We start from the raw sequence: 15,629 nt of genomic DNA, 5'->3' as shown, positions 1-15,629 counted from the left end.
TAGGTATCTTGATATTTGTATGATAATGTGTTCCCTCAGGTGCTGGGCTGGTCTCTCATAGGTGAACAATGGCAGATGGTGGGTAGAAATGAATCCACTCAAAGGATAAAAGATATATCCAAATTTATTTAAAAAAGCATAAAAGTTTAAAAACAACAGCACAATGATTGCTGATGAGAGTGGATAACAGGGTGTCCAATAATCACCCAATCATGCAACGCGTTTCACGGTTCACAGACCGTTTCATCAGGCATAAAAAATCATAATCACACCTGTCACACCTTTCTAATTCTGCAGCCCGCCCCTACCAGCACATAAGTGTGCTCTCCAAATTTGTGAGTACCCATTTGGCAATAGATCTGTGACTCGTTGTTAATTAATAGATGATACCACACATGAGGCGCCCCTCCATTCTGTTTTATCTTATGTTAGAAGGTACTCCTTCTGTACTAAATCATACCTGTTTATATTGTGAGGAGGCCGTGGTTTTTCTGCCCACTCAATTATGTTCCACATGCCTTAACATCATTATAAAGTCTAAGAAGGGAGACAAGCCTGCTAAGGCTCTTAGTCCCTCTGAGCCATCTACCTCTCAGGACTCGGCGTCCTGTGTGATTACTAGCCTTGCTACATTATCCACTCCACATGCAGTTCCCCATAGCACATCTAATCCTCCATCCCGAGGGGGCCTTCTTTTGCCACGCAGTTACAAACGGCGGTGTCTGCGGCCCTCAGTGCATTACCTCGCTCTAACAAACACAAGCGAAAGGTTAAACATAGCTCTCCTGACCCGGAGTCATCTAAATGTTTATCGGATTTAGCTATTATGTCCCAGTTATCCGATGATGAGTTAACCTCTGTAGTTTCAGAGGGTGAACTTTTTGGGTCGGAGACCTTAGCGTCTAAGCCTCCTGCTGCGGAGGAACCGTCCTTTAGATTTAAAATTGATCACTTGCGTTTTTTATTAAAGTAGGTTCTGTCTACGTTAGAGGTTCCAGAGGCCGCGCTGCCTGAAGAACCTATGTTACCTAGATTAGACAGAGTTTACAAAGACAGGAAAGTTTCTTTGACTTTTCCTGTGCCGTTTAAGATGGCGAACATTATTAAGAACAAATGGGAAAAAGATTTGGTTCTTCCTTTTCCCCCTCGTCTACTTTTAAAAAGTTAATCCCGGTCCCGGACTCTCAACTGAATTTGTAGGGCTTTATTCCTAAGGTGGATGGTGCTATCTCTACGCTTGCTAAACGTACTACTATACCTCTTGAGGATAGTTCTTTGTTCAGAGAGCCGATGGATAAGAAAATGGAAACCTTTCTGAGAAAGATGTTTCAACATAGGGGATTTTTGTTTCAACCGGCGACTGCAGTTGCTGCAGTTCCCGGAGCGGCTACCTACTGGTGCGACTCTTTGTCGCAACTCATTGAGGTGGTGTCTCCCCTCAAGGATATTCAAGACAGAATTAAAGCTCTGAGAATTGCTAATTCTTTTATCTGTGATGTGAACATGCAAATTATTCCCCTAAATGCAAAGGCCTCTGGCTTTGTGGTCCTAGCCCACAGGCGCTCTGGTTGAAGTCTTGGTCTACAGATATTACTTCTAAGTCCAGACTCCTTTCTCTTCCCTTCAAGGGAAAGATTGTATTTTGTCCAGGCCTTTCTACGATTACCGGAGGCAAGGGTGCCTTCCTACCGCAAGATAAGAAGAACAAGTCTAAGGGACGACAATCTTCTAATTTTTGTTCCTTTCATTCTGACAAATCCCAACAACAACAATCCTCCTCCAAGCCCGAGCAACCCAAGAGTACTTGGAAGCCGGCTCAGTCCTGGAATAAATCCAAGCAGAATAAGAAACTTGCCGAAAACAAATCAGCATGAAGGGGTGGCCCCCGATCAGGGATCGGATGGTGTAGGGGGCAGACTGTCTCTTTTTTCAGACGCCTGGTTCAAGGACGTACAGGATCCGTGGGTCCTGGAGGTGGTATCTCAGGGATACAAGATAGGCTTCAAATCTCATCCGCCAAGGGGCAGATTCCTTCTCTCGAATCTGTCTACCAGACCAGAAAAAACACTTTCAGTTCCTGAGGTTTGCATTCCTAGACCAGCACTTCCAGTTCATTGCCAATCCGTTTGACCTAGCTACTGCTCCAAGAATCTTTATGAAGGTTCTGTGGGCTCTTCTAGCCGTTGCCAGAACTCAGGGAATTGCAGTAGCCCCATACTTGGATGATATTCTTGTGCAAGCACCATCCTTTCGTCTTTATTTCTTGAAGTCCCTTCTCAGTCTTTTTCGATCACATGGATGGAAGATAAACTTGGAAAAGAGTTCTCTTATCCCAAGTTCCAGGGTGGAATTCCTAAGTGCTATAATAGAAATATCCTCATGTATATGGAGTCTAGCAGACCAGAGACGTTGCAAGCTAACTTTGGCATATTTTGCCCTCCGAAACCTCCTTAAGTCCCTCTGTGGCTCAGTGTATGGAGGTGATTGGTCTCATGGTGTCCTGCATGAACAGCGATCATTTAGATCTGTCTCAAAAGATTGTATTAGACAGTCGGTCGAGAGAAACGCTCTCTTGGTGGCTCTGTCCAGATCATCTGTCCCAAGGGACATGCTTCTTTAGACCATCCTGGGAGATTGTGACTATGGAAACAAGCCTATCCGGATGGGGAGCTGTTTGGGGTGCCAGGAAGACACAGGGGTTGTGGACTCAGGAGGAGTCCTCCCTCCCAATCAATATTTTGGAACTACGGGCAATCTTCAAGGCCTTGAAGGCTTGGCCACTTCTGGATTTGTCCCATTTTATCAGATTCCAATCAGACAATATAACCTCGGTGGCTTACATCAACCATCAGGGAGGAACGAGAAGATCCTTGGCGATAAAGGAAGTATCTCAGATTCTGTAGTGGGCGGAGGCCCACAGCTGTTCGCTGTCAGCAATCCACATTCTGGGTGTGGACAACTGGGAGGCGGATTTTGTCAGCAGGCAATCCTTTCGTCCAGGGGAATGATCTCTCCATCCCAAGGTGTTTGCAGAGATATGCAGCAAGTGGGGGACACAGCACAGCAGTGCCCTGGAGGTTCAAACTCATATATCTTTTTCCTCCATTACCGCTTATTATCTTGGAAGGTTCTCTTTTTATTGGCTATTGCCTCTGCACGCAGAGTTTCTGATATCTCTGTTTTGCAATGTGATTTTTCATGCATATAAGGCAGTTTTACATACTAAATTAGGTTTTCTTACTAAGGTTGTGTCAGATCACAACATCAATCAGGATATTGTGGTTCCTTCCTTGTGTTCTAATCCTTCTGTTCGAAGGAACAGTTCTATCTTTAGGCTACTATGGAGTTTAGACAATTTTCCTCTTTGTTTGTTGTCTATTTAGGGAAGCGTAAGGGGCAGAAGGCTACTTCGACTTCCCTATTTTTTTGGTTAAGGCGTGTCATCCACTTAGCTTTTGAGACAGTGGGACATCGTCCTCCTGAGAGGATAACGGCTCATTCCACTAGAGCAGTGGCTTCCTCATGGGCCTTTAAGAACGAGGCCTCTATGGATCAGATTTGTAAGGCGGCTACCTGGTCCTCCTTACATACTTTTTCAAAATTGTACAAGTTTGATGTTTTTGCTTCGGCTGAAGCAGCTTTCGGGAGAAAAGTTTGGCAGGCTGTGGTGCCCTCAGAATTAGGTTCTGCCTCTTTTTCTGTTCCCTCCCGTTATTTATTCAGTGTCCTCTGGAGCTTGGGTATAGTTTTTCCAACAGTAAGGAATGAAGCCGTAGACTCTCCCTATCTTAGGAAGGAAAACATAATTTATGCTTACCAGATAAATTCCTTTCCTTCTGGATAGGGAAAGTCCACTGTCCCCATCAGTTTTTTCTTGTCTATGGGCAGTCCCCTATTATTTATTTTATTCTTCTGGCACCATTTATACCCTAATATTTCTCCTACTTTTTCTTGTTCCCTCTGCAAAATGACTGGGATGAGGAAGTGGGAGGGATATTTAAGCCTTTGGCTTGGGTGTCTTTGCCTCCTCCTGGTGGCCAGGTGTTGTATTTCCCAACAGTAAGGAATTAAGCCGTGGACTCTCCCTATCCGGAAGGAAAGGAATTTATTTGCTAAGCATAAATTATTGGGGGGGTTTTGGGGGGTGGGTTAAGACTCTACATTTTCCTGGCAGAGACAGGCTGTATTAATGTATTGGAGGTTAGGTAGTAGGGTATCTGTGTCTATATTAGAAAATATTCTAGTTATGCTTACTGCAATGCCCAGGAAAGAAGGTATCCAAATACATTATGTGACTCCTTTTGAAAAGCAGGGACTTTATCATGTCTCTTCTGGTCAGGAATAGCTGGATTTTCAGTTTTCAAAAAGGTCAACTTATAATCATTAAAATTTGCGTCTTTTAGGGAGCAGAATTTGAACACATTTGAAAATGAGACAATTTAGAAAAGAAATTAGTTACCTTAAATCAGCTAGATCCTTACTTCTCTATATATTCCATTAGTCTTTACTTGGAAATGATGGATAGTATTGTCCTCAATTATTCCAGTAGTACAATGGGCCAGATGTGTCCAATTTAAGACTACTTTCTGAAGGTATGACATCCAAAAATTATATTTTCATATTTGCATTCCATGAAAAATAAATCAGGCATTGTATTGGTGTATGGTATGGTTAAATATGGAAAGGGGATACCCTTGAGAAATGCTCGGTGCCTATGATTTACTACTACCAGCAACAGGATTCCAAAAGCATAGAGGAGCATACTCACAACAATGGATAGTAAGGTAAAATATAGCCTTTATTTCAAAGTAGAATAAAATCAAATTTTCTTTGCAGACCCACACAGCGTCTGTGCAGATGGAGAGAGGAGCCTACTCCTCAACTGACGGTTGCTGACGCATTTCGGCTATCAATGCCGTAGTCGTAGCTACAGTCTGGGGTAAATACTACCCTTTTAAGCCCATATACCTGTTATGATTTGCTAAAAACAAAGCTAGGAGTTGGCTCCTAAGTCTCCACCCCTGAACTGTGGGGTCTTGAATTCCTCAAAATAACAAATGTAACCACAGTAACATTATGTTTCAATACTATTGTAAGGTTACATTTCACCAGAAAAGCAGTACAACGTTAATACATAAATTCCAAATGCGCCTTATCCATATTTGCTTTTTATTCACTTATTATGGCACATATTACTCAGTAAATCTCTTAGCGGTTTTAACTCTATATATATTTGAATTTAAAAATTTCTCTGCATATGTAATTATAAACTATTGCATTTTAAAATGTCAATCTCTTAGGAAAGGCTCAACATATAGAATGTAAAAAGCCAGAATGTGACATTTATGGGGAGTGCAGATAGAATCGTGCAGGACTTGATTATAACAATAATAATAATGCTGTGACGCCAAGAGGTTACAATTGTATACACAGGCCCAGGCCAATTATTCCCAGAAATTGATGACATCATAGTCTTTATTAAATCCATCTGGGACCCTGGTCCTATTAAATCCATCTGGGACCCTGGTCCTGAGTCTGTGTATCCAAAAGACCTCTCTCTTGCCCAAACGTTTATCACCTCCCCTCTCTTTGCACTTCACAACCTCTATGATGGTCCACCACAACATGTTTGCATTCTTGTTGTGTACCTCCCTAAAATGCTGCACCAATGGGGTAGTTAATTTACCCTGTTTTATACTGGAAAGGTGCTCGCGTATTCTTTTTCTTATCTCTCTACTCGTGAGCCCCACATATTGCTTCCCACATTGGGTGCATGTAAGGAGATACACAACATAAGAGGCCTACAGTTTAAACAGGAGAAATGCTTAAATTCTTCCCCTGTAACCGAGCTCCTAAAACCCTCACTGACTTGCAGGTAATCACAGGCCACACATTGTTAATAGCTACATCTATAGGTGCCTTTAAAATGCAGCCAAGATTAATCCTGTGTCATAATTGGCTTTAACTGTGTAGGAGCCACTGTGTTACCTATGGATTTACCCTTTTCTCTTGTTAGGTGTATCCAGTCCACGGATCAACCATTACTTGTGGGATATTCTCCTTCCCAACAGGAAGTTGCAAGAGGATCACCCACAGCAGAGCTGCTATATAGCTCCTCCCCTAACTGCCATATCCAGTCATTCTCTTGCAAGCTCTCAACATAGCTGGAGGTAGTAAGAGGAAAGTGGTAAAAATATAGTTAGTTTTTTCTTCAATCAAAAGTTTATTGTTTTTAAATGGTACCGGAGTGTACTATTTTATCTCAGGCAGCATTTAGAAGAAGAATCTGCCTGCGTTTTTCTATGATCTTAGCAGAAGTAACTAAGATCCACTGCTATTCTCACATATGTCTGAGGAGTGAGGTAACTTCAGAGGGAGAATGGCGTGCAGGGTATCCTGCAATAAGGTATGTGCAGTTAAGTTTTTCTAGGGATGGAATTTGCTAGAAAATGCTGCTGATACCGGATTAATGTAAGTTAAAGCCTAAATACAGTGATTTAATAGCGACTAGTATCAGGCTTGCTATCAGAGGTATATACTCTGATTAATGTGCAATATAAAACGTTTGCTGGCATGTTTAATCGTTTTTATATATGCTTTGGTGATAAAACTTATTGGGGCCTAGTTTTTTTCCACATGGCTGGCTTTATTTTTGCCTAGAAACAGTTTCCTGAGGCTTTCCACTGTTATAGTATAAAAGTTACAGTTGGTGCAGTTAAAATTACAAACTGTGACATTCAGCTTCCCTCAGCAGTCCCCTGCATGCTATAGGACATCTCTGAAGGGCTCAAAAGGCTTCAAAAGTAGGAGCTGTGGCAGTTGTTATGACTGTTTAAAAAACATATTTTTCGTTTTGTTAATCTGTTTTTTGTATTAAAGGGACAGTATACTGTAAAATAGTTTTTCCCTTTATGTGTTTACAATTGCTTTTTTTACCAACTGCAGAGTAAAAAATGTATGAAAATTAGCTTTTTTATTTGTGTATATTAAAGCTCTGATTTTATGTTTTGAAGCCACAACCTAATAAAATGGGTTGAGCTTGTAGGTATAATCAGATCTCATTACTGTATCACATTGTGCACATATACCTGCTTCTTTATCTTATATCTGTCCTTAAAACAATCACCAGTACTTTGAGAGCACAATGGAAAATCAACATTGTATTACCTTATCTCTGCTATATCCGACTGGGAGTGTAATTTCTTCTGCTGGCTGTGTTTACAAAGCTTATCTATAGCTGGTACGCGCGGTCACAAACTTTCAGAATAGGTGGGGATACCACATGCTAAATCAACAATTTCAAATGCCAATATAAGGGTAAAGGAGCTACTTGTAAACAATTTAATACACTCCAGCAGGTAAAGTGGATCATTGGGAACAAATTAAAGGGGAGAAAATATTTGAGTAAACTGTCCCTTTAAGGGGTTAATCATCCACTTGCAAGTGGGTGCAATGCTCTGCTAACATGTTACATACACTGTAAAAATTTCGTTAGTTTAACTGCCTTTTTTCACTGTTATTTCAAATTTTGGCAAAATTTGTTTCTCTTAAAGGCACAGTAACTTTTTTTTTTTATATTGCTTGTTAACTTGATTTAAAGTGTTTTCCAAGCTTGCTAGTCTCATTGCTAGTCTGTATAAACATGTCTGACATAGAGGAAACTCCTTGTTCATTATGTTTAAAAGCCATGGTGGAACCCCCATAGGAGAATGTGTACTAAATGTATTGATTTCACTTTAAACAATAAAGATCAGCTGTTATCTTTAAAAGAATTATCACCAGAGGATTCTGACGAGGGGGAAGTTATGCCGACTAACTCTCCCCACGTGTCGGACCCTTTGACTCCCGCTCAAGGGACTCACGCTAAAATGGCGCCAAGTACATCAAAGACGCCCATAGCGATTACTTTGCAGGACATGGCGGCAATCATGGATAATACCCTGTCTGAATTCAGAGGAAAGCGCGATAGCTCTGGGGTTAGACGTAATACAGAACGCGCAGATGTTTTAAGGTCCATGTCTGATACTGCGTCACAATATGCAGAAGCTGAGGAAGAGCTTCAGTCTGTGGGTGACGTCTCTGATCGGGGAAACCTGATTCAGATATGTCTACTTTTAAATTTAAGCTTGAGAGCCTCCGGGTGTTGCTTGGAGAGGTTTTAGCTGCTCTGAATGACTGTGACACAATTGCAGTGCCAGAGAAATTGTGTAGACTGGATGAATACTACGCGGTGCCGGTGTAAAAGTACTGACGTTTTTTCCAATACCTAAAAGGTTTACAGAAATTATTACTAAGGAGTGGGGCAGACCCGGTGTGCCGTTTTCCCCCGCTCCTATTTTTAGAAAAATGTTTCCAATAGACGCCACCACACGGGACTTATGGCAGACGGTCCCTAAGGTGGAGGGAGCAGTTTCTACTTTAGCAAAGCGTACCACTATCCCTGTCGAGGACAGTTGTGCTTTTTCAGATCCAATGGATAAAAATTAGAAGGTTACCTTAAGAAAATGTTTATTCAACAAGGTTTTATCCTGCAGCCCCTTGCATGCATTGCTCCTGTCACTGCTGCTGCGGCGTTCTGGTTTGAGTCTCTGGAAGAGGCCTTTCAGACAGCTACTCCATTGACTGAAATACTTGACAAGCTTAGAACACTTAAGCTAGCTAATTCTTTTGTTCTGATACCATTGTTCATTTGACTAAACTAACGGCTAAGAATTCTGGATTCGCCATCCAGGCGCTTAGGGCGCTATGGCTTAAATCTTGGTCAGCTGACGTGACTTCAAAGTCTAAATTACTTAACATTCCCTTCAAGGGGCAGACCCTATTCGGGCCTGGTTTGAAGGAAATTATTGCTGACATTACTGGCGGTAAGGGTCATACCCTTCCTCAGGACAGGGCCAAATCAAGGGCCAAACAGTCTAATTTTCGTGCCTTTCGAAACTTCAAGGCAGGTGCAGCATCAACTTCCTCTGCTACAAAACAAGAGGGAACTTTTGCGCAATCCAAGCCGGCCTGGAAATCTAACCAGGCCTGGAGCAAAGGCAAGCAGGCTAGAAAGCCTGCTGCTGCCTCTAAGACAGCATGAAGGAACGGCCCCCTATCCGGCAACGGATCTAGTAGGGGGCAGACTTTCTCTCTTCGCCCAGGCGTGGGCAAGAGATGTTCAGGATTCCTGGGCATTGGAGATCATATCTCAGGGATATCTTCTGGACTTCAAAGCTTCCCCCCCCCACAAGGGAGATTTCACCTTTCAAGATTATCTGTAAACCAGATAAAGAAAGAGGCATTCTTACGCTGTGTGCAAGACCTCCTAATAATGGGAGTGATCCATCCAGTTCCACAGATGGAACAAAGACAGGGATTTTATTCAAATCTGTTTGTGGTTCCCAATAAAGAGGGAACCTTCAGACCAATTTTGGATCTAAAGATCTTAAACTAATTCCTCAGAGTTCCATCGTTCAAAATGGAAACTATTCGGACAATCCTACCTATGATCCAGGAGGGTCAGTACATGACCACAGTGGATTTGAAGGATGCTTACCTTCACATACCGATTCACAAAGATCATCATCGGTTCCTAAGGTTTGCCTTTCTAGACAGGCATTACCAGTTTGTGGCTCTTCCCTTCGGGTTAGCTACAGCCCCAAGAATTTTTACAAAGGTTCTGGGGTCTCTTCTGGCGGTCCTAAGACCACGGGGCATAGCAGTGGCCCCTTATCTAGACGACATCCTGATACAGGCGTCAAACTTCCAAATTGCCAAATCTCATACGGACATAGTGTTGGCATTTCTGAGGTCGCATGGGTGGAAAGTGAACGAGGGAAAGAGTTCTCTATCACCCCTCACAAGGGTTTCCTTCCTAGGAACTCTGATAGATTATGTAGAAATGAAAATTTACCTGACGGAGTCCAGGTTATCAAAGCTTCTAAATTCCTGCCGTGTTCTTCACTACATTCCGCGCCCTTCGGTGGCTCAGTGCATGGAAGTGATCGGCTTAATGGTAGCGGCGATGGACATAGTGCCATTTGTGCGCCTACATCTCAGACCGCTGCAATTATGCATGCTCAGTCAGTGGAATGGGGATTACACAGATTTGTCCCCTCTGCTAAATCTGGATCAAGAGACCAGAGATTCTCTTCTCTGGTGGCTATCTCGGGTCCATCTGTCCAAAAGTATGACCTTTCGCAGGCCAGATTGGACAATTGTAACAACAGATGCCAGCCTTCTAGGTTGGGGTGCAGTCTGGAATTCCCTGAAGGCTCAGGGATCGTGGACTCAGGAGGAGAAACTCCTCCCAATAAATATTCTGGAGTTAAGAGCAATATTCAATGCTCTTCTAGCTTGGCCTCAGTTAGCAACCCTGAGATTCATCAGATTTCAGTCGGACAACATCACGACTGTGGCTTACATCAACCATCAAGGGGTGACCAGGAGCTCCCTAGCGATGTTAGAAGTCTCCAAGATAATTTGCTGGGCAGAGACTCACTCTTGCCATCTATCAGCGATCCATATCCCAGGTGTAGAGAACTGGGAGGCGGATTTTCTAAGTCGTCAGACTTTTCATCCGGGGGAGTGGGAACTCCATCCGGAGGTGTTTGCTCAATTGGTTCATCGTTGGGGCACACCAGAATTGGATCTCATGGCGTCTCGCCAGAACGCCAAGCTTCCTTGTTACGGATCCAGGTCCAGGGACCCAGAAGCGACGCTGATAGATGCTCTAGCAGCACCGTGGTTCTTCAACCTGGCTTAAGTGTTTCCACCATTTCCTCTGCTCCCTTGACTGATTGCCAATATCAAACAGGAGAGAGCATCAGTGATCTTGATCGCGCCTGCGTGGCCACGCAGGACCTGGTATGCAGACCTGGTGGACATGTCATCCTTTCCACCTTGGCCTCTGCCTCTGAAACAAGACCTTCTACTACAAGGTCCTTTCAATCATCCAAATCTAATTTCTCTGAGACTGACTGCCTGGAGATTGAACGCTTGAATTTATCAAGGCGTGGCTTCTCCGAGTCAGTCATTGATACCTTAATACAGGCACGAAAGCCTGTAACCAGGAAAATCTACCATAAGATATGGCGCAAATATCTTCATTGGTGTGAATCCAAGAATTACTCATGGAGTAAGGTTAGGATTCCTAGGATATTGTCCTTTCTCCAAGAGGGTTTGGATAAAGGATTATCAGCTAGTTCTTTAAAGGGACAGATGTCTGCTCTGTCTATCCTTTTGCACAAGCGTCTGGCAGAGGTTCCAGACGTCCAGGCATTTTGTCAGGCTTTGGTTAGAATTAAGCCTGTGTTTAAACTTGTTGCTCCTCCATGGAGCTTAAACTTGGTTCTTAAGGTTCTTCAAGGAGTTCCGTTTGAACCCCTTCATTCCATTGATATCAAACTTTTATCTTGGAAAGTTCTGTTTTTGATGGCTGTTTCCTCGGCTCGTAGAGTCTCTGAGTTATCAGCTTTACAATTGTCACGATCGCTCAGCTGCTGATCGCTTCCTCTGTCTCAGCGCGGTAGCGCTTTCATTGGTTGCTTAGCAACCCTGTTCCTGTCGGCTCTTCCAATGACGTCAGGAGGCCTTCTTATTCCGGCGTCTCCTCTCATCGGTGCCTGTTTGTTGTTACTCGTGGGCTATGTGAGTACAAATTTATTCTTGTGTTTCCTGAATTTGTGCCTGCTTATTCTAACCCCTACCTGCCTGATATCGTTGCTGGACACTGCTTACCTGACTACTCTATTGGTTAACCCTTACCTGCCTGATAACACGTTGCTGGACACTGCTTACCTGACTACTCTATTGGTTAACCCCTACCTGCCTGATAACACGTTGCTGGACACTGCTTACCTGACTACTCTATTGGTTAACCCCTACCTGCCTGATAACACGTTGCTGGACACTGCTTACCTGACTACTCTATTGGTTAACCCTTACCTGCCTGATTACACGTTGCTGGACATTGCTTACCTGACTATTCTATTGGTTAACCCCTGCCTGCCTGATAATACGTTGCTGGCACTGCTTACCTGACTACTCTATTGGTTAACCCCTACCTGCCTGATAACACGTTCCTGGACACTGCTTACCTGACTACTCTATTGGTTAACCCCTACCTGCCTGATAACATGTTGCTGGACACTGCTTACCTGACTACTCTATTGGTTAACCCCTACCTGCCTGATAACACGTTGCTGGACACTGCTTACCTGACTACTCTATTGGTTAACCCTTACCTGCCTGATTACACATTGCTGGACATTGCTTACCTGACTACTCTATTGGTTAACTCCTATCTGCCTGATTACACGTTACTGGATATTGCTTGCCTGACTATTCTTCTATTGGTTAACCCTTACCTGCCTGATTACCCAGTTGCTGGACATTGCCTGCCTGATTACTCTATTGGTTAACCCTTTCTACACAAAGTTTCTTCTCCTGACCCTGCTGTGTCATCTTCCAGTCTATTACTGTGAGTATATTATACTACAGCTGTCGCAGGGTCAGGTCCTGGTATATACTCACTGTGCTAGGGTGTTATTAACCTCATTCTAGCATTTCTAGCATTTGGGTCTAACTCTGGACTTTACCTATCCTGACAACAATGTGATTCTCCTTATCTGATTTTCCATACAGATAAAGTAGTTCTGCGTACAAAACCTGGGTTTTTACCTAAGATAGTTTCCAACAAGAATATCAATCAAGAGATTGTTGTTCCATCATTGTGTCCTAATCCTTCTTCAAAGAAAGAACGTCTTTTACATAATTTGGACGTAGTCCGTGCTTTAAAGTTTTACTTACAAGCGACTAAAGATTTTCGTCAAACATCTTCCCTGTTTGTTGTTTACTCTGGACAGAGGAGAGGTCAAAAGGCTTCAGCAACCTCTCTTTCTTTTTGGCTTCGGAGCGTAATACGCTTAGCCTATGAGACTGCTGGACAGCAGCCCCCTGAAAGGATCACAGCTCATTCTACTAGAGCTGTGGCTTCCACCTGGGCCTTTAAAAATGAGGCTTCTGTTGAACAGATTTGCAAAGCGGCGACTTGGTCTTCGCTTCATACCTTTTCAAAATTTTACAAATTTGATACTTTTGCTTCTTCGGAGGCTATTTTTGGGAGAAAGGTTCTACAGGCAGTGGTCCCTTCCGTTTAAATACCTGCCTTGTCCCTCCCTTCATCTGTGTACTTTAGCTTTGGTATTGGTATCCCACAAGTAATGGATGATCCGTGGACTGGATACACCTAACAAGAGAAAACATAATTTATGCTTACCTGATAAATTTATTTCTCTTGTGGTGTATCCAGTCCACGGCCCGCCCTGTCCTTTTAAGGCAGGTCTAAATTTTAAACTACAGTCACCACTGCACCCTATGGTTTCTCCTTTCTCGGCTAGTTTCGATCGAATGACTGGATATGGCAGTTAGGGGAGGAGCTATATAGCAGCTCTGCTGTGGGTGATCCTCTTGCAACTTCCTGTTGGGAAGGAGAATATCCCACAAGTAATGGATTATCCGTGGACTGGATACACCACAAGAGAAATAAATTTATCAGGTAAGCATAAATTATGTTTTTTAAAGATAAATCTGCATACTTTAGCAACCACGTCCATCTGAAAATGCTTGCGTACTATATTGCAAACCTGGTGAAACTGGTTGCTATATTGTGTGATAAATGAAACGTCTTTGAAACTCTCTTTTTCTTTTTCAGAAACCCTTGATCCAAAGTATTTTTCTCTTTTCATTGCTGATATTTGTTTTTTGGATGTTTCTTCCCTCTACTGCACAACCTCTCCTCCAGCTCCTTAGCATGAGTATTAAACTCCTCATCCTGAGTACAATTTCTTTGTAGTCTGATGAATTGTCCTTTAATGACAGAATTGAAGACTCTTTTGGGATGGCAGCTACGGGCATGGAGAAGGGTGTTGCCAGAGATGGGCTTTCTATATACTTCAGTTATAACCCTATTATCCAATGTTCCCTGAAGTGTGACATCTAGATAATTCATTTGTGTACCTGTAAATTCTGAAGTAAGTTGAATGCCAACCGTGTTCTGGTTAAGTTTATTCACAAACACTTCGGCTTCCTCTATGCTGCCTTTCCAGATGATCATAAGATCGTCAATATATCCTTTATAGTATATAATTTTGTTTCTCAAGTGCCCACCACACCCATAGCTGTCCCACTTCTCTGGAGGTAATGAACACCCTCGAAAACAAAATAATTATGGGTTAGCAACACTTTTGCCACCTGAAGAACATATTGACGAAACCTCTGATCATAGTTGTTCATTATATCTAAAAAGAAACCCAGGGCCTCAAGACCCTTATAATGAGGTATTGAGGAATACAATCCAACCACATCCTTTGTCAACCAATTAAGGTCCTCATTCCACGATATGGACTCCAATTCCACAAGTAGTTGATTTGTATCCTTCAAATAGCTGGCCAAATTTCTGACCAGCGGCTGGAGTATGGCATCCAGCCACTGGGAAAGGGGTTCAAATAAAGAGCCTATGCCACTAACATTAGGGTGGCCTTTAACATCGTGAGGGAGTTATGAACTTTCAGTAAAAAGTTGAAAATAGGTGTGACTGGGTGTTCAACATACAGAAAAACACTAGTTTTTCATCTAAGAACCCTTCCTCTCTACCATCATAAATAAGTTGGTGTAATTCCTCCTTAAACTTATTGACAGGGTTGGTTTTAAGGGTCAAATACTGTGTGGGGTCTGTTAGTTGTCACATGGCCTCATTGACAAAAAACTGTCTGTCCATTACAACCACAGACCCCCCCCCCCCCTTATCAGCTCTTATAACCAAGTCTTTATTGGCACCCAAATTCTTCAATGTCGACTTTTCATCAATACTCAGGTTGCCATATTGTTTTTCATTAATTCCATAAGCTAAGATAGTGAGATCATGCTCAACTCTTTTTTGGAATGTTTCCAATATATTCCCTCCAGAGTGGATGGGATACAACTTTAAGCACTTTTAAATGAGGGACCCTTGGTTTCAGACAGTGCCTCTGAGATTTCGAATGCGCTTGCTCCCTCCAAAGACAGTGCCTCCAATGTCTCCACATCACATACTTCCTGGAATGTTACACTTGCTCTGTGGATTGGTGCTACCTAAAACATCTCTCACATTAGCCTATTTAAAATGCTTTTTAAGCGTTAAATTCCTTATTAACCTATTAACGTCTATGAGTGTCTGGGAAAGATTAAAATTCTCTGATGGCACAAAGTTCAAGCCATAGCTCAGTACCCTTGTTACTATTTCCAGCACCATGAGGTTTGACAACAGGATAACCTATATATTGGAACTTGGAGCAATTGGCACAGTTCTTTAACATTTAGGATTGCCTACAGCGTACAGCAGTGCACGGCCTCTCAGGCAATCAGGCAGCAGCCCGGGAAAGCTACCGTTGAAACACTTGTCAGACGTGGGACCCAATTCTTTCTGCTCTGACCAGATTATCTAAGAAGTTTTGTCAGTACTGCAAGGTTCCTCAAAGAATTTAAAAAGGCAAATTTTATCTTGAGATTTGCTCATCTAATAAAGTCCTACTGATCAAAAACTTGCTGCCATGGAGAGAAATCACACAAAATCTTTGGGATTTTTTTAGACCTTATATACAGGAGTC

The 15,629-nt window shown here is 42.7% G+C and overlaps 1 protein-coding gene across 3 annotated transcripts in view; it reads left to right on the top strand.

The window, feature by feature from the left end:
- The window catches only part of HNF1A (HNF1 homeobox A), a 177,994-nt gene that overhangs the window by 89,559 nt on the left and 72,806 nt on the right, over nt 1-15,629 (top strand). The gene's annotated exons all lie outside the window — the stretch shown is intronic.

The sequence above is a fragment of the Bombina bombina genome, chromosome 2 (assembly GCF_027579735.1).
Source record: "Bombina bombina isolate aBomBom1 chromosome 2, aBomBom1.pri, whole genome shotgun sequence".
In the NCBI taxonomy this organism is placed as follows: domain Eukaryota; kingdom Metazoa; phylum Chordata; class Amphibia; order Anura; family Bombinatoridae; genus Bombina; species Bombina bombina.
Note: the sequence above shows the minus strand (reverse complement) of the source record. Positions and strands in the feature narration are given on the sequence as shown.